We start from the raw sequence: 24,012 nt of genomic DNA, 5'->3' as shown, positions 1-24,012 counted from the left end.
TTAGTATATTCTATCATGACCACCAATTTTAGAATTTTTATTAAGCCAAAAAGAAACCCTGGAGCTTCCCTGGCTGTCCAGTGGTTAAGACTCTGTGCTTCTAACCCGGGGAGTGCTGGTTTGATCCCTGGTCAGGGAACTAAGATCCCATATGTCGTGTGGTGCAGCAAAAAAAAAAAAGTCAGATAAGAACCCCTGAACCCCTTAGTCATCAAGCTTAATCCCTCTGTCCCTCTCCCAGCCCTAGGCAATCAATCATCTACTGCTATCTTCTACGGACTCGCCTACCCTGTTTCATATACATGGACTCATACATTACGTCATCCTCTTTAACTGGCTTCTTTTATTTTGCAGTTTTGAATTTTTTAAAAAACCCTCCTCCTCTTCTTCCCCAAGTTCTGTCCTTTCAAACCCATCCCCAAGTTTCAGATTCTTTGGTCCTATTTTGTAGACACCGCTGTCACCCTGCTCCCCACCCACTGGAGCTGTCTTTAGAAAATCCTGCCTCTGCTCATGGCCCTCCAAGGCGAAAAGACACTCTGCTGTAACTCCGATGACTGCCATTCAGCGCTTTGAATGAATCAGAGGTGTTCTGGGGAACCCCTTCCCTCTTTCCCAAGGTGTCTTGGACTCGGCTTCCTGAAATGTAAGCTGCCTGGTGATTTCAGCGTACATTCCAGGCACTATCAGCAGCAGTTATCTCTTATCCAGTTGCAAATGATAAGGAATAGAGAGTTTTTGAAGAAAGTCTGCCTTGCATTTTATACTTTGGGTTGGGTGCTATAGCCTTATGAAATACTTGTATCCCCCAAATCCTCTTTTATGTTTGAACCAGTGAAAAATGTTTTGTTTTGTTTTTTTCAGTTGAATTTTACAGGCTTGAGCAGTGCTTGTTTTCAGAGGCTTGTGGGTTACCTATGACAACAAAAACATTTTCCACACTGGCATTTGACTCAGGATTGAAATAGAGTGCTGAACCTATTTTTAACATATTTGGGTATGTCAGATAATGTTCTTTCAAAGAAATAACCATCACGTCCAGGATAGTCTTCCTAAAACAAAACAAAGCTAGAAAGATTTCTATTTTCCATACTGACAACATTTGAATTTTGATTCTTTATCCAGAGGGGTTTCTCTCAAGCTTTCAGAACATAATTTATGGCAATTTTGCAAAGAAAACCACTTCTTTAATACTTGAGGGCCTTTTCCATGCATTTATTATATGAATTAACTAATGACTTGAACTGAGAAATAGTCCCATTTGCAATGCAAATATAACATTCGTACAAAGAAGGACAAAATCAAAGGAAACATTTCTTGATTTAAGGTACTTTAAAAAAAAATGAGGCTGTCATATATTTCTGATCTTAAAAGAGATACAATAAAGATGAAAGTTAGACAAACGACAACAGTATCTTAAACCGCAGTATATTAAAGGCAAACTATACAGAATACACTTTATTCTAAGAAAAACAGGAGACTATTGGAAGGCTTTTAGTATGTGAGGGACGTGATTTGTGTTGCTATGTGGAAAATCTATTGGAAAGAACCAGAGACAAAGCAGGAAGGTCAGGGGGAGAAATTACAGTGGTTTAAGAGAAGTGCTTCTCAAATTTCATATACAGGCAAATCATGTGGGGCCTTATAAAGTGTAAATTTGCACAGGAGGTCTGGGGTGAGGTGGGAGACATGGCATTTCTGACAGGTTCCTGGGTGAATGGATGCTCTTGGTCATGGATCCACACTTGAGTGGCCAGGGTTTCAGATCAGATCAGATCAGATCAGTTGCTCAGTTGTGTCCGACTTTTTGCGACCCCATGAATCACAGCACGCCAGGCCTCCCTGTCCATCACCAACTCCTGGAGTTCACTCAGACTCACGTCCATCGAGTCAGTGATGCCATCCAGCCATCTCATCCTCTGTTGTCCCCTTCTCCTCTTGCCCCCTATCCCTCCCAGCATCAGGGTCTTTTCCAATGAGTCAACTCTTCGCATGAGGTGGCCAAAGTACTGGAGTTTCAGCTTTAGCATCATTCCTTCCAAAGAAATCCCAGGGCTGATCTCCTTCAGAATGGACTGGTTGGATCTCCTTGCAGTCCAAGGGACTCTCAAGAGTCTTCTCCAACACCACAGTTCAGAAGCATCAATTCTTTGGCGCTCAGCCTTCTTCACAGTCCAACTCTCACATCCATACATGACCACAGGAAAAACCATAGCCTTGACTAGACGGACCTTAGTTGGCAAAGTAATGTCTTTGCTTTTGAATATGCTATCTAGGTTGGTCATAACTTTCTTTCCAAGGAGTAAGCGTCTTTTAATTTCATGGCTGCAGTCACCATCTGCAGTGATTTTGGAGCCCAGAAAAATAAAGTCTGACACTGTTTCCACTGTTTTCCCATGTATTTCCCATGAAGTGACAAGACCAGATGCCATGATCTTTGTTTTCTGAATGTTGAGCTTTAAGCCAACTTTTTCACTCTCCACTATCACTTTCATCAGGAGGCTTTTGAGTTCCTCTTCACTTTCTGCCATAAGGGTGGTGTCATCTGCATATCTGAGGTTATTGATATTTCTCCTGGCAATCTTGATTCCAGCTTGTGTTTCTTCCAGTCCAGCGTTTCTCATGATGTACTCTGCATAGAAGTTAAATAAGCAGGGTGACAATATACAGCCTTGACGCACTCCTTTTCCTATTTGGAACGAGTCTGTTGTTCCATGTCCAGTTCTAACTGTTGCTTCCTGACCTGCATACAAATTTCTCAAAAGGCATATCAGGTGGTCTGGTATTCCCATCTCTTTCAGAATTTTCCACAGTTTATTGTGATCCACACAGTCAAAGGCTTTGGCATAGTCAATAAAGCAGAAATAGATGTTTTTCTGGAACTCTCTTGCTTTTTCCATGATTCAATGGATATTGGCAATTTGATCTCTGGTTCCTCTGCCTTTTCTAAAACCAGCTTGAATATCAGGAAGTTCACGGTTCACATATTGCTGAAGCCTGGCTTGGAGAATTTTGAGCATTACTTTACTAGCGTGTGAGATGAGTGCAATTGTGCGGTAGTTTGAGCATTCTTTGCATTGCCTTTCTTTGGGATTGGAATGAAAACTGACCTTTTCCAGTACTGTGGCCACTGCTGAGTTTTCCAAATTTGCTGGCATATTGAGTGCAGCACTTTCATAGCATCATCTTTCAGGATTTGGAATAGCTCAACTGGAATTCCATCACCTCCACTAGCTTTGTTCGTAGTGATGCTTTCTAAGGCCGACTTGACTTCACATTCCAGGATGTCTGGCTCTAGGTCAGTGATCACACCATCGTGATTATCTGGGTCATGAAGATCTTTTTTGTACAGTTCTTCTGTGTATTCTTGCCATCTCTTCTTAATATCTTCTGCTTCTGTTAGGTCCATACCATTTCTGTCCTTTATTGAGCCCATCTTTGCATGAAATGTTCCTTTGGTATCTCTGATTTTCTTGAAGAGATCCCTAGTCTTTCCCATTCTGTTGTTTTCCTCTATTTCTTTGCATTGATCACTGAAGAAGGCTTTCTTATCTCTTCTTGCTATTCTTTGGAACTCTGCATTCAGATGTTTCTATCTTTCCTTTTCTCCTTTGCCTTTCGCTTCTCTTCTTTTCACAGCTATTTGTAAGGCCTCCCCAGACAGCCATTTTGCTTTTTTGCATTTCTTTTCCATAGGGATGGTCTTGATCCCTGTCTCCTGTACAATGTCACGAACCTCATTCCATAGTTCATCAGGGACTCTATCAGATCTAGGCCCTTAAATCTATTTCTCACTTCCACTATATAATCATAAGGGATTTGATTTAGGTCATACCTGAATGGTCTAGTGGTTTTCCCTACTTTCTTCAATTTAAGTCTGAATTTGGCAATAAGGAGTTCATGGTCTGAGCCACAGTCAGCTCCTGGTCTTGTTTTAGCATAGGGCAATAGGGCTTCCCTGGTAGTTCAGATGGTAAAGAATCTGCCTACAATGCAGGACACCTGGGTTCGACCCCTAGGTTGGAAAGATCCCCTGGAGAAAGAAATGGCAACCCACTCCAGTATTCTTGCCTGAACAACCCCATGAACATAGGAGCCTGGAGGGCTATAGTCCATGGGATTGCAAGAGTTGGACATGGCTTAGCAGCTAAACCACCACCACGAGTAACAGCACAGACAGTGTTCAGAGCCATGTAGAGTACAGGATAATGGGACCAACTGATTAACCAGGAGAAAGAGATGTACGGTCAGGGATTTTTGAGTGAGTGAGTTTGTATGATCAGATTAGTCAATACTGAGAACGGAGGAGGAGAACCAAATTTTTGACCTTGGCAAACATCCTAATGAATATCACAGATAGTTGACTTTACAAGTCTTGAGCTCAAAAGAGAGGGCCAGAGATATAAATTCAGGAATCATCAGGATAACTTAAATGGTATGTTGGACCCAAGGGAGTAAAGAAAAGTAAGAGAATGAGGAGGCCTGGAACTGAGCTTTAATTCATTATTGATCAGAGCATTTTTGTAGAGGCTAATGCCTGTAGCCCCTGATTTGTTATAAAAGTGATACTGATAACGTCCCTTGGGGATGATCTTAATCACCGCCTCCTGTACAATGTCATGAACCTCTGTCCATAGTTCTTCAGGTACTCTATCAGATCTAATACTTTGAATCTATTTGTCACTTCCACTGTATAATCATAAGCAATTTGATTTAGGTCATACCTGAATGGTCTAGTGGTTTTCCCTACCTTCTTCAATTTAAACCTGAAGTTGGCAATAAGGAGTTCATGATCTGAGGCACAATCAGCTCCCAGTCTTGTTTTTGCTGACTGTATAGAGCTTCTCCATCTTTGGCTGCAAAGAATATAATCAACCAGATTTTATTATTGACCATCTGGTGATGTCCATATGTAGAGTCTTTTCTTGTGTTGTTGGAAGAGGGTGTTTGCTATGACCAGTGTGTTCTCTTGGCAAAACTCTGTTAGCCTTTCACCTGCTTCATTTTGTACTCCAAGGCCAAATTTGCCTGTTACTCCAGGTATCTCTTAACTTCCTACTTTTGCATTCCAGTCCCCTGTAATTAAGAGGGTATCTTTTTTGGATGTTAGTTCTAGAAGGCCTTGTAGGTCTTCATAGAACCGTTCAACTTCAGCTTCTTCAGCATTATTGGTTGGGGCATAGACTTGGATTACTGTGATATTGAATGCTTTGCCTTGGAAATGAACAGAGATCATTCTGTCATTTTTGAAATTGCATCCAAGTACAGCGTCCCTGGAGAAGGAAATGGCAACCCACTCCAGTACTCTTGCCTTGAAAATCCCATGGATGAAGGAGCTTGGTGCAGGCTACTATCCATGGGGTCGCAAAGAGTCGGGCACGACTGAGCGACTTCACTTGCACTTTCTTTCACAGCAGTGGAGCAACTGAACTGAACTGACAGCAATGGCAACCCACTCCAGTCCTCTTGCCTGGAAAATCCCACGGGCGGAGGAGCCTGGTGGGCTGCAGTCCATGGGGTCGCGAAGCGTCGGATAGGACTCAGCGACTTCCCTTTCACTTTCATGCATTGGAGAAGGAAATGGCAACCCACTCCAGTACTCTTGCCTGGAGAATCCCAGGGATGGGGGAGCCTGGTGGGCTGCCGTCTATGGGGTCGCACAGAGTTGGACACTTCTGAAGTGACTTAGCAGCAGCAGCAGCAGCCGCAACAGCATTTCAGACTCTTTTGTTGACTATGATGGCTACTGCAAAAAGGCAAAATGGTTGTCTGAAGAGGCCTTACAAATAGCTGAAAAAAGAAAAGAAGCACAAGGCAAAGGAGAAAAGGAAAGATACAGCCATCTGAATGCAGAGTTCCAAAGCATAGCAAAGAGAGATAAGAAAACCTTCCTCAGTGATCAATGCAAAGAAATAGAGGAAAACAACAGAATGGGAAAGACTAGAGATCTCTTCAAGAAAATTAGAGATTCCAAGGGAACGTTTCATGCAAAGATGAGCACAATAAAGGACAGAAATGGTACGGACCTAACAGAAGAAGAAGATATTAAAAAGAGGTGGCAAAAATACATGGAAGAACTATACAAAAAAGATCTTCATGACCCAGATAACCATGATGGTGTGATCACGCACCTAGAGCCAGACATCCTGGAATGCAAAGTCAAGTGGGCCTTAGGAAGCATCACTACAAACAAAGCTAGTGGAGGTGATGGAATTCCAGTTGAGCTACTTCAAATCCTGAAAGATGATGCTGTGAAAGTGCTGCACTCAATATGCCAGCAAATTTGGAAAACTCAGCAGTGGCCACAGTACTGGAAAAGGTCAGTTTTCATTCCAATCCCAAAGAAAGGCAATGCAAAGAATGCTCAAACTACCGCACAATTGCACTCATCTCAAATGCTAGCAAAGTAATGCTCAAAATTCTCCAAGCCAGGCTTCAATAGTACATGAACTGTGAACTTCCAGATGTTCAAGCTGGATTTAGAAAAGGCAGAGGAACCAAAGATCAAATTGCCAATATCCATTGAATCATGGAAAAAGCACGAGAGTTCCAAAAAAACATTTACTTCTGCTTTATTGACTACACCAAAGCCTTTGACCGTGTGGATCACAACAAACTGAAAAATTCTTAAAGAGATGAGAATACCAGACCACCTGACTTGCCTCCTGAGAAATCTGTATGCAGGTCAGGAAACAACAGTTAGAACTGGACACAGAGCAATAGACTGGTTCCAAATTGGGAAAGGGGTACGTCAAGGCTGTATATTGTCACCCTACTATTTAACTTATATGCAGAGTACATCATGTGAAATGCCAGGCTGGATGACGCACAAGCTGGAATCAAGAGTGCCAGGAGAAATATCAATAACCTCAGATATGCAGATGACACCACCCTTTATGGCAGAAAGTGAAGAAGAACTAAAGAGCCTCTTGATGAAAGTGAAAGAGGAGAGTGAAAAAGTTGAGTTAAAACTCAACATTCAGAAAATTAAGGTCATGGCATTCAGTCCCATCACTTCATTGCAGCTAGATGGGGAAACAGTGAGAGACTTTATTTTGGGGGGCTCCAAAATCACTGCAGATTGTGACTGCAGCCATGAAATTAAAAGACGCTTGCTCCTTGGAAGAAGAGTTATGACCAACCTAGATAGCATATTAAAAAGCAGAGACATTACTTTGCCGACAAAGGTCCATCTAGTCAAAGCTATGGTTTTTTCAGTAGTCATGTATGGATGTGAGAGTTGGACTATAAAGAAAGCTGAGCACTGAAGAATTGATGCTTTTGAACTGTGGTGTTGGAGAAGACTCTTAAGAGTCCCTTGGAGTGCAAGGAGATCCAACCAGTCCATCCTAAAGGGAATCAGTCTTGAATATTCATTGGAAGGACTGATGCTGAAGCTGAAACTCCAATACTTTTGCCACCTGATGTGAAGAACTGACTCATTTGAAAAGACCTTTATGCTGGGAAAGATTGAAGACAGGAGGAGAAGGGGATGACAGAGGATGAGATGGTTGGATGGCATCACCAATGCAATGGACATGAGTTTGAGTAAACTCTGAGAATTGATGATGGACAGGGAGGCCTGGCATGCTGCAGGCCATGGGGTCACAAAGAGTTGGATACAACTGAGTGACTGAACTGAACTGAACTGAACTGATATGTCTCTGGTCAATAATGTTCAGGTAACAAAAGACAGCATAATGCATCTCTGGTCAATAATGTGTTAAGACCTCCCACTATTTAAAAGTTTGGTAAATAGACTGAGCCCACTGGGGAGAATAAGAAAGAGAAACCTAAAATGTAAGAGCAAGCCAAGAGGATTTGTGAGACAGGTGGCAGCAGAAGGGACGGCTGCAAGAAGGCAGTGTAGTCAACCTTGTCAGATGCTCAGATGAAAAGATGAAATTTTTCAAATTGCCTTTGAGATACATCTGCCTCAGTTATTTGTGAATTTAGTGCCACTTCTGCAGAGCAGCGGGTTGCAGAGATTGGAGAGAACTGTGGAGTAGGTGGGAGTGGGTGCCAGGTTGGAGGGATTGGGAAAGGGAGGATAAAGTGAGGAAGTAGATCACAGCTCCAAGAGAGAGACAGTTGGGCGGGTAGCTCGAGGGGGTCCGTGGGGTCAAAGGAAGGTCATTTTTGTATCTTTTGAAATAGAAGAGACTTGAGTGTGTTTAAATGCTAATGAGAAATATTGAGCAAAGAGAAATAGAGAACCAGAGATAGCACAAGGTCACTGTGAAGAGAGGAGGGTGGGAGGAAACAGACTTAGATGTGGGGAAGGTCACGACATCCCTTCTTTCCCCAGAAGCGAGGAGTGGGGTCAAGGTCAATAGGTTTGGAGACTTGGAGGTGAGATACAGAGAGATTTCTCATCTGACAGCATCTGTTCTCCATGAAGCAGGAAAGGAGAATGTCTGCTGAGAGTGATGGGCCAGAAGAGGGAAGAAAGCCCTCCTGGGGTCTCAGAGGTGGTCTACAGGGAGCCTAGGGTCCCACTGGAGACCAGTGATCTGAGGTCTGCAGCCCATCCCCCTCCACAGTGAGGATTATCCCAGGTGCTCCACTTCTCAGGTGCCAGAGGGAGAAGATGGACATTTGATTCATCTAGGATTAGAGACTTGCCAGGTGGATATGCAAGATAAAGGGCTTCCCAGTTGGCGCTAGGGGTAAACAACCCACCCGCCAATGCAAGCTAGACCTAAGAGATACAGGTTCGATCTCTGGGTCAGGAAGATTCCCCTGGAGGAGGGCATGGCAACCCACTGCAGTAGTCTTGCCTGGAGAATCCCAAGCACGAGGAGCCTGGCAGGCTACAGTCCAGGGGGTCGCAAGAGTTGGACACGACTGAAGCAATTAAGCATGCACGCACTAGTCCAAAGAGACATAGAGTTTAGTTTAAGCTATGGAAAAGAACATTCTGTGGGCTCTAGGGCCTGGTACCCAGTAAGGTCCCCAAGATTTGTGTTTATTATTAGGAGGGGAGAGAGAAAATTCCTTAGCTCCCCAAGCCTTCCACAGCTCCTGCCCAACCACCATCGCCTACACACACAACTCCAACCTCTTTGTTCCCAAGGTATCTGTACAGAAAGTAGAGGGGCTTTCAAAGGTAAATGTGATTTTTTAAAATATATTAATAGTTGTTCATTTTTCAGTTATTTTCTGTATCCCCACTTCCTTGTTATTCAGGGACGATTGTAAAGCCCCAGAAATTGGATTCTTTGTTCGGGTGTTTAGTTTACCACTGGTAATCCAGTAATGCTATGCACAGCTGATTCTGAGTTTCAACAAATGATTCTGCTTAAGAAAAGTGATCGTCAGATGAGCCACAGTATGTAATTTATTATAATCATAATAATTTTTAAAAATTCCTTATGGAGAGAATCACCTTTTTCTAAATATAGTTGGACTTAAGGTCTTTTTGGAGAAGGCAATGGCACCCCACTCCAATACTCTTGCCTGGAAAATCCCATGGATGGAGGAGCCTGGTAGGCTGCAGTCCATGGGGTCGCTAAGAGTCGGACACGACTGAGTGACTTCACTTTTACTTTTCACTTTCATGCTTTGGAGAAGGAAATGGCAACCCACTCCAGTGTTCTTGCCTGGAGAATCCCAGGGACGGGGGAGCCTGGTGGGCTGCCGTCTATGGGGTCGCACACAGTCGGACACGACTGAAGCGACTTAGCAGCAGCAGTAAGGTCTTTTTTTCCCTTTAAAGTGTTCTCTTGGTTACAAGTCTGTAAGGAAGGCTTTTGGTCTGCTAATCTGAAAATTAAAAGTTTCTATGTAAGAAATAGATTTCAACATAAAGGTCACACCATGTATAACTAATGACAAAACCAGGGACATGTTTTCGTACAAGGAATTAGGAAGTTGGGCAAATAATGTTGGTTTCTTTTAGGCTTTATTCATCTGGGTTTATTCATCTGTAAAGGTAGAAAATTAGAAAATATGAGTTCTAATATCAAGAGTCTATCCAAATGATAGCTACTAACTACACGTGGTTACTTAAATTTAAATATATTAAATTAAATAAAATTTAAAATTCATTTTGTCAGTCATACTAGCAACGTTTCAAATGATCAGTAGCTATAGGCAGCTAGTATAACTACTGGGCAACCCAGATATCGAATATTTCCCTCACCAGAGAACATTCTAGAGGACAGCTCTGATCTATAATTCTAGTTTTAATACAAGTGCAACAGAGGGAATGTGGTAAGATGCTTCCAGAAGTCATCACATTATAATTTTCCACTTAATTATACTAGGACAACATTTCTAGAATATACCTACAGCTCACCTGGCCTAAAAGAGCAAGAGTGAGTTCAAGCAAGCTGGACCTATTGCAATGAAATAATCTCCAGATAATGGAGAGATGATACACTCTAGACTCCTCCCACTTTTCTTCCCTCCCTGCCCTTCTTTCTTTCTCATATTTTTTATTGAGTGCGAAGTCTTGAGTCGTCTACTCCCATAAAGTTAATTGGACCTGTGGACTTGATCAGACAGACAGAAATGGGTGATGGTAAGACAGTTTATTTGATAAGGAGTATGATAGGATCTTTGAGGTTCCAGGGAAGTCTACAGGAGGAATCTTTGTGACCCCATGGACTGTAGCTTGCCAGGCTACTCTGTCTATGAGATTTCCCAGGCAAGAATACTGGAGTGGATTGCCATTTCCTTCTCCAGGGTATCCTCCCAGATCAGGGACTGAACTCATGTCTCCTGCATCTTCTGCATTGGCAGGCAGATTCTTTACCACCCTGAGCCACCAGGGAAGCCCAGGAGGGCTTACCTAACTTTAATAGAAGAGACAAGGGAAAACTTTCCAGAAAGGGTAATACTTAAGGAAAGTGGTAAAGGATGTTTATGAATTAAAATGATTTACAGGTTTGAATATTGTGGTTTGACCATTAATTATGACCCTACTGAAATGCAACAGTGAAAAAAAAGAAAATTGAGGAAAGTGAATAGCAGCTTTTTATATAATTAGCATTACAAAGTCTCTGTAGTATGCATGATTTTCAGAGGCCTACCTGCCATCCTCAGTCTTTTTAGTTGCTTCCTCCTTTGCATTAAAACAACAATGAGTTGGTTCTGCTCCTATAGGCCCATTCCCTTCCCCAACAGCATTTCTCAAGACTACATTGATCCAATAAACATTGTATCTCAAATCTCTTAGTTTCTCAGAACAAAATTCTTGAAGTTATTCTTGACTTTATTTATTTATTTTTATATTTGTTACATCTATTCCTTTAACAGATCCTATTGTTCTTTGCCTTCAAATTATATCCAGAATAATATCCCTTTTCCCTTTTCCTTGTAATATCTTCGTGGTTCAAACCACATCCTGCTGAGAGAAGAGCAAGTCTTGTCATGATCTTGCCCACAGTTGCCTTTTCACAGCAGTTCTCCACTCAGCAGCCAGAGAAACTCGTTTAAAACTTAAGTCAGATCTGATCATGCATCTGTTCCAAACTCTCCAGCAGCTTCCCATTTCAGAAAGATAAAGTCCTTATCCCAGACCCTAAGCCCCTATGTGATCTGCTCCAGGCTACTTTGTGTGTTACATTCTTTCTTGCCTACTCATCTTTCTCCTGCCTGCTGCTTCAGGCGTGGTCCAAGCACACTGGCTCTTCAGAACTGCTCGGAAGCCACGTATATCACCGCATTCAGATGTGTGTCCCAGTGTCCCCAGACACAGCGGCCTTACTCCTGCATTCAGCCTGTCTAAAATAGGTGGTCTGTGTCACCAACTCCACCATCGTTTTCCATCCTTACTCTGCTGTGTTTTTCCTTCATTGCACGTATCACCACTTGATGTGTTATATATTTGTTTACTAGACTATAGTCTCCATGAGAGCATAGATTTTGTTTTGTTTACTGCAATATCCCAGGCTCTGATTCAGAGTCCAACTTGTGTATATACAATTCATAATGGTTAGTAAGGGCGTGAGTGGTATTTACTTTATCACATTTCATCTACAAGTATATGACCCCCATGGACTGTAAGGTCCTAGAGTCATGATTACATATTATTATTCCCAGCCACCAGCCCACTATGTGGAAAGTAAACTCACTATAAAAGAAATTCCTTGAATGTATCCCCCTCCTCATATGGAAAACTATAGGATCACAGATGAAAAAATGAATCTTAAGAGGTGTTCTGGTCTATAGCCATGCCCTCAGGAGGAACATATTTAACCATTATTCTATTCTGAAAGGTTATCAGGAAAGAAGAATCCATCATTTTCTCTGTTTAACAACTGTCAGTTCTAGGAGACTCTTAAGCCAAATCTAAATCTCATTTTTACTCTGGGATCAGGAGATTTGAATAAATAAAAATGGTTAGTTATACATCAATTATACCTCAATTAAAAAACAATGGTCGGTATTTCGCTTTTTTTCCTTTTTCTCTCTGTAATTTCCTTTTCTGCAAAGAATCCAGATTATTGCAGAAAAACATAAAAGAAAAAAATTGTTGATAAGGCTCAAAGATAACCTCTATTAATAGACTTTCTTATTTACAGGTATGTATACACATAGCCTTTGACTGTGTGGATCACAATAAACTGTGGAAAATTCTGAAAGAGATGGGAATACCAGACCACCTGACCTGCCTCTTGAGAAATTTGTATGCAGGTCAGGAAGCAACAGTTAGAACTAGACATGGAACAACAGACTTGTTCCAAATAGGAAAAGGAATACGCCAAGGCTGTATATTGTCACCCTGCTTATTTAACTTATATGCAGAGTACATCATGAGAAACACTGGACTGGAAGAAGCACAAACTGGAATCAAGATTGCCGGGAGAAATATCAATAACCTCAGATATGCAGATGACACCACCCTTATGGCAGAAAGCGAAGAGGAACTCAAAAGCCTCTTGATGAAAGTGAAAGTGGAGAGTGAAAAAGTTGGCTTAAAGCTCAACATTCAGAAAACGAAGATCATGGCATCCGGTCCCATCACTTCATGGGAAATAGATGGGGAAACAGTGGAAACAGTGTCAGACTATTTTTCTGGGCTCCAAAATCACTGCAGATGGTGACTGCAGCCATGAAATTAAAAGACGCTTACTCCTTGGAAGGAAAGTTATGACCAACCTAGATAGCATATTCAAAAGCAGAGACATTACTTTGCCAACTAAGGTCCGTCTAGTCAAGGCTATGGTTTTTCCTGTGGTCATGTATGGATGTGAGAGTTGGACTGTGAAGAAGGCTGAGCGCCGAAGAATTGATGCTTTTGAACTGTGGTGTTGGAGAAGACTCTTGAGAGTCCCTTGGACTGCAAGGAGATCCAACCAGTCCATTCTGAAGGAGATCAGCCCTGGGATTTCTTTGGAAGGAATGATACTAAAGCTGAAACTCCAGTACTTTGGCCACCTCATGCGAAGAGATGACTCATTGGAAAAGACCCTGATGCTGGGAGGGATTGGGGGCAGGAGGAGAAGGGGACGACAGAGGATGAGATGGCTGGATGGCATCACTGACTCGATGGACGTGAGTCTGAGTGAACTCCGGGAGTTGGTGATGGACAGGGAGGCCTGGTGTGCTGCGATTCATGGGGTCGCAAAGAGTCGGACATGACTGAGCGACTGAACTGACTGACTGACTGACACACATATATGGAGAAGGCAATGGCACCCCACTCCAGTACTCTTGCCTGGGAAGTCCCATGGACGGAGGCGCCTAGTAGGCTGCAGTCCATGGGGTCTCGAAGAGTCGGACACGACTGAGTGACTTCACTTTCACTTTTCACTTTCATGCACTGGAGAGGGAAATGGCAACCCACTCCAGTATTCTTGCCTGGAGAATCCCAGAGACAGGAGCCTGGTGGGCTGCTGTCTATGGGGTCGCACAGAATCAGACATGACTGAAGTGAGTTAGCAGCAGCAGCAGCATATACATATATTGGTAAATATTTTCTAGATGTATAACATATACAGAGAGAAGTACACAAATCATAACAGCTTGAGGAATAATTTAGTCAGATCAGTGTAACCACACCTCAGGACAAGAAATAGCCTCCCCCATTCCCACACCTAACCATTATTCCCTTTATGTTCCCTAAATTTAACCACTGATGTCTGACACTGTAGATTATTTCTGTCTGTTTTTATTAAAAATGTTTTGGTCATGTGGCATGTGGGATCTTAATTTCCTGACCAGGGATTGAACCCACACCCCCTGCATTGGAAGCATGGAGTCTTAACCATTGGATCCCCAGGAAAGTCCCTATTTTTATCTGTTTTTAAACTTCATGTAAGTGGAACTATCCAGTATTCTGTATGTACAGTATTCTTTTATGCCTGTCTTCTTTTATTCAATATTATGTTTAAGCTGCAGTGTACACATGCACACACACACACTTTTTCTGTTAAATCTCTCTTTAGTTGTATCTAATCAGCTTTTAAACCCACTAATTTTTTTTTTAAATTCAATTATATTTTTTATTTCTAGAATTTTTATTGATTCGTTTTTATAGCTTCCAGTGTTGTAGCAAATTCTCCACCTTTTAATTTCTTGACTATATTGCATGTGTGCGTGCTCAGTCGTATCCAACTCTTTGCGACCCCAAGGACTGTAGCCCACCAGAGTCCTCTGTCCGTGGCATTTCCCAGGCAAAACTGCTTGAGTGGGTTGCCATTTCCTGCTCCAAGTCTAGACTATATTGGTCATATTTATTTTCATGTTCATTCTGATGATAGCGCCTATGAATATATTTCTATTGTATTTTTCTTCTCTTGGTTTTCTGTCAAGTCTTGCCTTCTTTTATGCCTAGGTATATCCTGTAGGTTCTAGTTCACTGTGCCTGGTTATTGACTCACCCTTACTCTAGAGAAGTAATGCTTTATGTCCCCAAGCAAAAGTCTGGATTATTTGCCTGAATTTATCTTCCTTAGAGGGCACCACAATCTAAACTTTGCCCACCTGGCCCTGTGAAAATGCCAAAATTCTGTCTGTTTTGTTCTTTTGCCACTAAATTGTCTCTTTCAAATTAGCAATTGCTTCAAGGAGAAAAGCAGCCCGGAATGCTAGGCTCACCTCTTGGCTTCACTCTCTTCTGGATCTGGCTCCAGAAACTGCCTTGCTAGTTCTCTGGTAACTTCCAACACATGGGATTTTTTTCTTCTTTATTAAGTCTTCTACTAATCAATTTGTCTAGCTTTTCTCATCATTTTTAATGGCAGGGTTGTTCTAAAACAACCTACTGAAAAATCTTATTATACTACATTCCTATAACCTACTTTTCTCACTTACTCTTATGTGAATCATGTGTATCTCAAATAAATGTCAATATTAATTTACACAATAATTTAAATCATTACATAGAATGTATACCATTCTATGAGTACATCATAATTTTTTAGACAAGCCCTTATAACTCAACTGTTTCAATTTTTTATCTATTATAAACAGCAACACAATACTCATCTTCATATACACATTCTTAAGTAGTTGTAATTATTCTCTAATTATTATACCTTGAAACAAAATATTTACTTTATTTGAAATAAAAATTTTTCAAGTATGACTATTTTAAGGTTTCTGTTCTATTACTAAAGATTCCTCTAGGAAAAGCATACCAGTTTACGCTTCTACCAGCACTATATAAGTTCCATTCCTTTAATTTTTAAACACTTTCTAAATAATAGCATTTTTAAACTTGTCTGTGTCTGACATAAATGAATAAGTATTTATTATATGATTCCTCTATTATCCCATACCAGGAACACTCTTGGGATCACAAGAGAAAGAAACTAAACTTGCACCCTGACCTTAATTCTGACGTCGTGATTCTTCATAGATATTCTATGACTCTCTTTTCATTATGAAGATTTCTTGGTACTGTTCCCGGAAGGCTTGCATCCTCATATGGAAATTGGCCTCCTCGTATTCTTGCCAGTTATGTCTATATTTTGAACTCTGCCTTTATCAGTAACCTCAATCATGTATTACAGACTTATTTACAATATACAGTCCAGGATAGTTCCTTGGTCTCAACTCTTCCTATCCATGTGGTGTGGCTGTAGTTTTTTCCTCCTTCTCCCTGTCCTTCCCTGAACCTGTCCTGCTTGAACTCCATTCTGTGGTCTGACTACTCACCCAACTCTCCAAGTTACTCATCCGTATCGGGGGTCCACACACCTGCCAGCCATGTTTGTAAATGACGTTTCCTTGGAACATGTCGTCTTGGGTTATATGCATATTGTCTGTGCTGTTCTGCTGACACTAGACCTGAGTGACCAGGACAGAGGGCGTGTGCTCCACAAATGTAAAAACTACCGACTGTTTGGCCCTTCACAGGAAAGATCTGCCAACCCCTGATCCATGGATCTTTGTGAGAAGATTCTGAACTGAGTAAGAGATTTCCCGTCTACTAGATTAAGCAGCTGTACAAAGCAAGCCTCCAGGCCCCCGACTCCAATGGACATAGGGCTCTTGTCTGCTCATTACCATTTCATTTAGTGTATAGTCCCCTCACTCCCCTCCCCTGATGACTTTGAAACTGTCTTCTGTCTCTGGATTCTGATCTGAATCTGACTGAGTTGTTACCTCTTAATGATTTAGGACCTGGATCATGTGTATGCTTTGGACTCAGTAGGGACAGAGGATGAAAATTTATGAAATCCACATCTATAGAAAGGTTAGCATTTGTATAGCACACTGGGCTAGGGCTCTGGGTGTCTTGGTACTGCCCAGCTGGTAATACCTTCAGGCATGGGCAGCTGCCATATAAATGTACCATTGCCCAACACTTGGAAGGTTATTGGTATAAAAAGGCCAGAAAATGCAATGAAATGGTAGCTACTAATTTGTTCTATCTGTGAGTCTGCTTCTTTTATGCTATATTCACTAGTTTATTTTATTTTTTAGATTCCACATATATTACATCATACAGTATTTGTCTTTTTCTGACTGACTTATTTCGCTGAGCATCATGCCCTCCAAGTCCATCCATGTTGCTGCAAGTGGTAAAATTTTGTTCTTTTTTGTGGCTGAGTAGTATTCCATTCGGAGAAGGCAATGGCAACCCACTCCAGTACTCTTGCCTGGAAAATCCATGGATGGAGGAGCCTGGTAGGCTGCAGTCCACGGGGTTGCTAGGAATCGGACACGATTGAGCGACTTCACTTTCACTTTTCACTTTCATGCATTGGAGAAGGAAATGGCAACCCACTCCAGTGTTCTTGCCTGGAGAATCCCAGGGATGGGTGAGCCTGGTGGGCTGCCGTCTGGGGTCGCACAGAGCTGGACACGACTGAAGTGACTTAGCAGCAGCAGCAGTATTCCATTGTACATATGTACCATATCTTCTTTATCCATTCACCTGTTGGTGGACACTAAGGTTGTTGCCATGTCTTGGCTATAGTAAATAGTCCAGCTTTGAACATTGGGGTGCATGTATTTTTTCAAATGAATGTTTTTGTGAGTTTTTTTTGGATGTATACCCAGGAGTGGAACTTCTAGGTCATACGGTGGTTCTATTCTTAACACTTAACATTTAGACGTAGATTTAACATTTTGATGTAACTGGCCTGTGAAAAGCCACATCTATATTTGACAAAAGGGAATGTGTATTATCCGGAGCATCTGGACTAGGAAATGGATGGTCTAACTAGAAGGCACTAGGGCTTGACCTGCTTTGGGGAAGAGGTAAGTACATGGTTGGATATGCGTAGCTTGGCCATATCATGTTGGAGAAGAAATTACATGTATGGAAAAAGAGAACACATACGTGTGCACAAGTGTATATGCGTGTGCAGGCTCCGGCTCGGCAGTCAGGGGGTGGAATGTATCCAGCCAAGCGTCCTTTTTCCCTTGGTAAACCCCCCTTCCACACTGCACGCTATTTGTATTGGACTCTTCCATGGCTGTGTCTTCTTGTCCTCTGGTTGGTCTCACAAGAGTGTACAGGCACAAATTTGAGTTTTTCCACTAGGTGTAGCCTAGGAACACTGGGCAAGAGGAAGTCACTCTCTCTGGGGTTGCAAGGACCATGTAGAGAGAACCTATATAAGGATGAAGCCACACAGAGGTTGGTGGACGTGACAGAAGGACAGAGCTCTGATTTTATCATTGTGCCCACCCTCATGGATGTCTCCACGCCTGATTTAGCCAAGCTTGGATTTCCACCACTGAGCTAAAATTTTCCCTTTGTGCCTATGGAGGCCTGAGCTAGGTTTCAGTCACTTGTTATTCGAGGATCTCTGACTGATAGTATCACTAAGCATAGCTTCTTGGGAAACCAAATAAATCTGGGCTGGAAAATCAATGTATGGGACTACATGCTTATCTTTTTGCAGGTGAAGTCTTGACAGGGCAGTATAAGGCCAGTATTGTCATGAGGATTCCAAGTATATACACTTGGTTCTGTGCATTTTGGAACTCAGGCTCACCATCAGTGCCTGCAACTCAGAGGCAGATTTTACGTTTGTGTGGTTACACAATGTTTCTTAATTCCCTAGATTGCCTTGAAGTGAAAATTAAAATCATTTTCTACAATTTATCTTCCTTGTCACAAAACAGGGCCAAGGGCTTTTAAGAACTCTTACTGCGGTTCCGTGATTGTAGGATGGATGACATCACCCTTCTGGGGAGGATTTCATTTATGCCTGTTCTGGATACTCTTGAGAGCAAACCCAGCCTTGGGAGAGAGGGAACTACACACACACACACACACACACACACACACACTGCTTGATGAGTCTTTGTATACAGAAGCCTTTCTAAGCTGATTGGCAGGGTCAAGTGGCCACTATTGAGAGGGTGACGTGCTCAGTTAATTGGCTCTCTGCCAGGCAAAATTGCACAAGAGAATTTTTCTAGTGAGCCTGTTTCAGCGAGTCGGTCTGAACAGCCTAAGTTTCCCTCTTGTGAGCCCCTAGAACTGTCATGCCAGGATCACACAACAGAAAGCACCCTGGGGCCCCAGACGCCAATCCTTCTGATGAATTGCATCCCCAACTGTGGTGATACTCAGGGGTGAAGGAGAACTAGAAAGAAAAACAGACCTTACGAAAGCACAACCTTTTGGCTGAAATGAGTGGTTACGACTTTTAATGTACTCCCTGCAAAATACTCTGAATTTTTTTTCTGGTACGTATTGCTATGTATTCCAGATGAATTCTCCTAATTAGAAATATTTTATCAAGCAAACACCTGCCACTTCTCTGAGTGGCCCAGTGATTAGAGATGGTGTTCTGGTTTCTGTGCAGCATAAAGTTTAGGGACTACGCCCAGGGAAATATGAAGCAATGCCTCTGAGCAGAAATGTAAAATGTGACGTGTGTAGAAAGGCCTTGGGAAAAGAAAAAGGAAACGCGTGTTCATGGAGCTAAGCCTGGAAAAGCTGCTTAGAGGGGGTGACCAGAGGTGCATTTACAGTGAGAAGGGTGTGTTATGGGCTGAATCGGGTCCCCTCACCTGGTTCATATGTTGAAGTCTTGATCTGAAATAGCTTAGAATGTGACTCCATTTGGAGATAGGCTTTTTTTGGCTCTGCTGGGTCTTTGTTGCAGCGTGCATGTGGGCTTTCTCTAGTTGCCCCACAGTACACAGGATCTTAGTTCCCCAACCGGGGATTCAACCTGCATCCCCTGCGTTGGAAGGTAGATTCTCAACCTCTGGACCATCAGGGAGGTCCCTGGAGATAGTCTTTAAAGAGGTAACTAAGTTAACATGAAGTAATTAGGGTGGAGCCTAATCAAATATAATGAGCATTCTTACAAGAAGAGGAGCTCAGGACACACACACACACACATACAGACACACAGGAGAGGCCAGGTGTGGACACAGGGAGAAAACGGCCAGCCACCAGCCAAGCAGAGACGGCTCAGAAGAAACCAGCCCTGCTGACACCTGGACGCTGGACTTCTAGCCTCCAAAACTGTGAGGGAATGAGGCATTTCTGCAGTTTGAGTCACCTAGTCCGTGGTACTCTGTAATGGCATCCTTAGGACATACAGGCAGGATGCAACCCCAGACTGACTTAGTGTTATGCTGTTGTGGAGCCTGCCCTCTGAGCCCCACACCCCCAGAATAAAACTTCATGTGCACCATTCCTCAGTATAGCTAGATCTTTTCCTAGGGCTTGAGAAAAGCCCTAGGAAGATATATTTTCTTGCTGTCATGTCATCCGACCGTGACTAGACATGCTTCCTGTATGCTGATGTTAATTATCTGTCTTCCTCTTTTGTGTCTTCACCTGCTTTAACACGTATAGAAATTTGTTAAGCCTTCTGTTACTTATCCAAGCTACTCATATTTCTCTTTTAAAGTTCACCGTGTGAGTCCTTTTCTTTAATCTGTAAATTTAAATTGCTAATGTGCTACTTGTCTAGCTGTTCTTTATAAAGTGGCATTTGGGGGTGTTTATCTTTTCAACTCAGAAGGAGAAGTGAAGGGACTGATTGTTGAATTCTTGTTTTCCACTGAGCTCTGCTGAGACTGTGAGCTGGCTGAGGGGAAGTCAAGCACAAGGGTTCTATATTTGGAGGGGTATGCAAATGTCCTTTGTGGTCCCGAATACATGTGAGAGCACAATTCATTGCTGGACTCATGTCTTTAAGTCAACACAAAAGACAAAGAGGGTCAGGGGATGAAAATAATTTCATGGGTTAGCATCTCCATGGAGACCAGGAAATGCATAATCTCTATGGAGACCCTCAAAATCTCTCCTTCTGAAATTACAGTACTGTATGATCTGTTGTCATTGTAATTGAGAGTGGAGGTAATGTGACAAGAGGAAGGGGATGAGAGGATAATCTTCTTCTTAGTGGAAATTACGTCTAGTGTGGTTCTGCTTTTAATCAATCAGTATTGTAAGATTCTGAAGTTAGGATGCTGCGAGGCCTTGTCACCAAGGGTGGGATGAAGCACGTGAGGATCTGGTTGTTTGTATGCCCAGCACTGAAGTAGATGTCTGACATAAGTTGGCACTCAAAGAATGGGTTAGTATTGAAATGAATGCAGTGAACAATTGGGCAGGATCTCATCATTGGCTCAGCCCTGTCAATCATCTCTGCTCTGCTGAAACAAAGGGAGGAGGTTACTGTCGGCCATACTGGAGAATGTCTGCCTATGGCTGAGCGAAACCAGTACCTCCTTTTTGGTTTCTCTCTTCTCTTTGAAGGAGAACACTGCTCAGTTGTATATATTTGGTCGAAGGAGGAAATGAAGTTTAGTTGGGATGAGGAGATAAGCAGGAAATAGGGAAACAGACCAGCTAATGAATGCAAGTCACTGTGTCTAGATAAATCCTATCCTGTTGTAACTGACACGGGCTTAGCTTCACTAGTCTCTGGGATTCTGAATACTTAAAAAAAAATTATTTATTTGGTTGTGCCAGGTCTTAGTTGTGGCATGTGGGCTCTTTTAAAAAATAATAATTTAATTAATTTTTTTTTATTTTTGGCTGTTCTGGGTCATGTTGTGCCAGGTCTTAGTTATTTCGTGTGGGATCTTTTTAAAAAATAATTATTATTTTTGACTGTGCTGGGTCTCCGTTGCTGTGCATGGGCTTTCTGCAGTTGCGGTGAGCAGGGACTACTCTAGTTGTGCTGTGCACAGTGGCTTCTCTTGTTGTGGAACACAGGCTCTGGGGAGCACAGGCTTTCAGTAGTTGCAGCTCCCAGGCTATAGAGCACAGGTTCAATAGTTGTGGTGTTAGGGCTTAGTTGCTCTGTGGCATGTAAGATCTTCCCACATCAGGGATCGAACCCATGTCTCCTGCACTGGCAGGTGGATTCTTTACTACTGAGCCACCAGGGAAGCCCCAGCACGCAGGACATTTAGTTGCAGCATGCAAACTCTCACTTGCGGCATGTGGGATCTAGTTCCCTGACCAGGGATTGAACCCAAGTCCCCTGCATTGGGAGTTTGAAGTCCTAGCCACTAGACCACCAGGGAAGTCCCCTGAATACTTTTTATGCCTAGATTACTATGCACCCCTGCCGCCCCCGGGTCATTTGTTGGAAACTAGCCCACTGCAAAGTGGGCCCAAGGGTTCTTTGAATTTTCTATGCTACTGCCTCAGATCAGTGCCTGGATATTCCTGTTCACTTGTCCTATTTCTTCCTCATTTAGCTGCCATGTTATTGGCCTGGTGGCTGACCCTAGTTCAGTTCAGTCGCTCAGTCGTGTCCGACTTTTTGCGACCCCATGAATCGCAGCACGCCAGGCCTCCCTGTCCATCACCAACTCCCGGAGTTCACTCAAACTCATGTCCATCGAGTCAGTGATGCCATCCAGCCATCTCATCCTGTTGTCCCCTTCTCTTCCTGCCCCCAATCCCTCCCAGTATCAGAGTCTTTTCCAATGAGTCAACTCTTCGCATGAGGTGGCCAAAGTATTGGAGTTTCAGGAAAGACCTATTAGCACAATGGTCTCTATTGGTTGAATACAAACTAAAAAAAAAAAAATTTATCTTTAATTCCAGGGCTGCTGCTGCTAAGGCTAGCCACTGCTAAATCTTGGGGCATATACCTCCAGGTTTTTCTCTATTTATACATTTACACACAAAATTATACACACACACACACATATATATGAAGGGTTATATATTTAAATATAACTTCATATATATGAAGTAACTTGACATCAGACTGTTTTCTACCCTGCATTTCCTTAACAATATATCTTGAAGATATTTTCCCGTGTTAGTAAATATTGAAGTACATCACTTTAAATGACTGTACAAATATATTATCATTTAAGTAAGTCTCAGACTTTTAATCGGTTCTCAATTTTACCACCATCATAAATATCACCGCATTGCATCTTTTTATATCCATTCTTCCGCACTTCTCCTTTGTTTCCTTAGGAAAATGCCTGGGTTAAAGATGCTGAGCATTTTTAATATTCACAGTTGTCTGCTCTGCCGTTTATCTCTTTATGTACGCTTTTTTTTTTGTAAACACAATTTACACAAGCCGGTGAGCCCCCTAAGCATCAAGGTTCATGCTTTTTTTTTTTAAGTTTGTATTTGCTCTATTCTCATCACAGTACTTGGGGGTGGCAGGGTTTCAGGGCTCAGTGAAGGTCGCACACTAGGGGCCATCGTGAGGTATCTGAAAGTATCCTGGAAGATGCTGAGGATAAAAAACATGCATAATTTCCCAAAGGAAAGCGGGGAGTAGGTTTTTAAGCACCTCATTTCTTGTCTGATTCAGAGCGCCGCAGGGAACTCTGAATCCAGTTGACACCTCTGAGAAGAAACACTCCTCAGTTCGGTGGAGGGCTTTTAACTTCTTCCAACGGTCTGCGAACTCTTTGGGGCTCATTTTTGGAGGTCCAGCCTCGCCCAGCCTTGGTGCAACGTCATTCACCGGCACGAATGTAGACGTCGGGGTCCTAGCAACCCCGGCTGCAGCCGGTCCCTTCAGGGGGCTGCCGCTGTTGGTCGTTGTAAACAAACTACTACTTTCTGGAGGCAGCAGTGACTCATTCCTTCTTGTTTCTTTCCTCTGGAGTCGGAGAAGAGGTGACTAGAAGGTGGAGGCAGCCGAAAGAGCGGGAGAGAGCCAGGGGAAAGTCTAGACATCGTTTCCTTCCATTGTCTTCCCTTCCTCCTTGGCCCTCCCTGCCCGCTTCTCCCTTCTGGTGGGTGGACGTCCCCCGCCCCCACGCCTTGGTTCAGGGCCCAGAGACGATGGGGTTCAGCCCCCTCAATTTTTTTTGGCTAAGTTCACAGCTGCTAGTATTCCAAGTGCTTTCAAGCAGCCAAAGCACGGGAAACGAACCGCTTTCGGCCTCTCCCCTCCCGGAGGGCTTCCTCCTCGGGTTGGTTTGGAAACTTCACCCGGACACCGAAGAAGCTCCGCCCCGGTAGTTTTGAACCGGCCGCTGGCCGAGACCCCGCCGGACCCCCAGGCTCTGCCCTCGGGGAGGTGGCCTGGGGCCCGTCGCCAGGCCGAGAGGGGTGGGCTTCCTTGGAGGGCAAGCCCAGATCCCCCGGGGCGTCCTACCGGCCCGGGCCTGCAGGGCGGGGTGGGCGCATGGCCCATC

General features: G+C 43.0%; 1 protein-coding gene across 1 annotated transcript in view; it reads left to right on the top strand.

Annotated features, from left to right (window-relative positions):
• Positions 1-24,012, top strand: part of STK24 (serine/threonine kinase 24) — a 141,721-nt gene that overhangs the window by 24,822 nt on the left and 92,887 nt on the right. The window lies entirely within an intron of this gene.

This window comes from Bubalus kerabau, chromosome 12 (genome assembly GCF_029407905.1).
Source record: "Bubalus kerabau isolate K-KA32 ecotype Philippines breed swamp buffalo chromosome 12, PCC_UOA_SB_1v2, whole genome shotgun sequence".
NCBI lineage: Eukaryota > Metazoa > Chordata > Mammalia > Artiodactyla > Bovidae > Bubalus > Bubalus kerabau.
The sequence above is the reverse complement of the archived record's forward strand: the minus strand, read 5'-3'. Positions and strand labels throughout refer to the sequence as shown.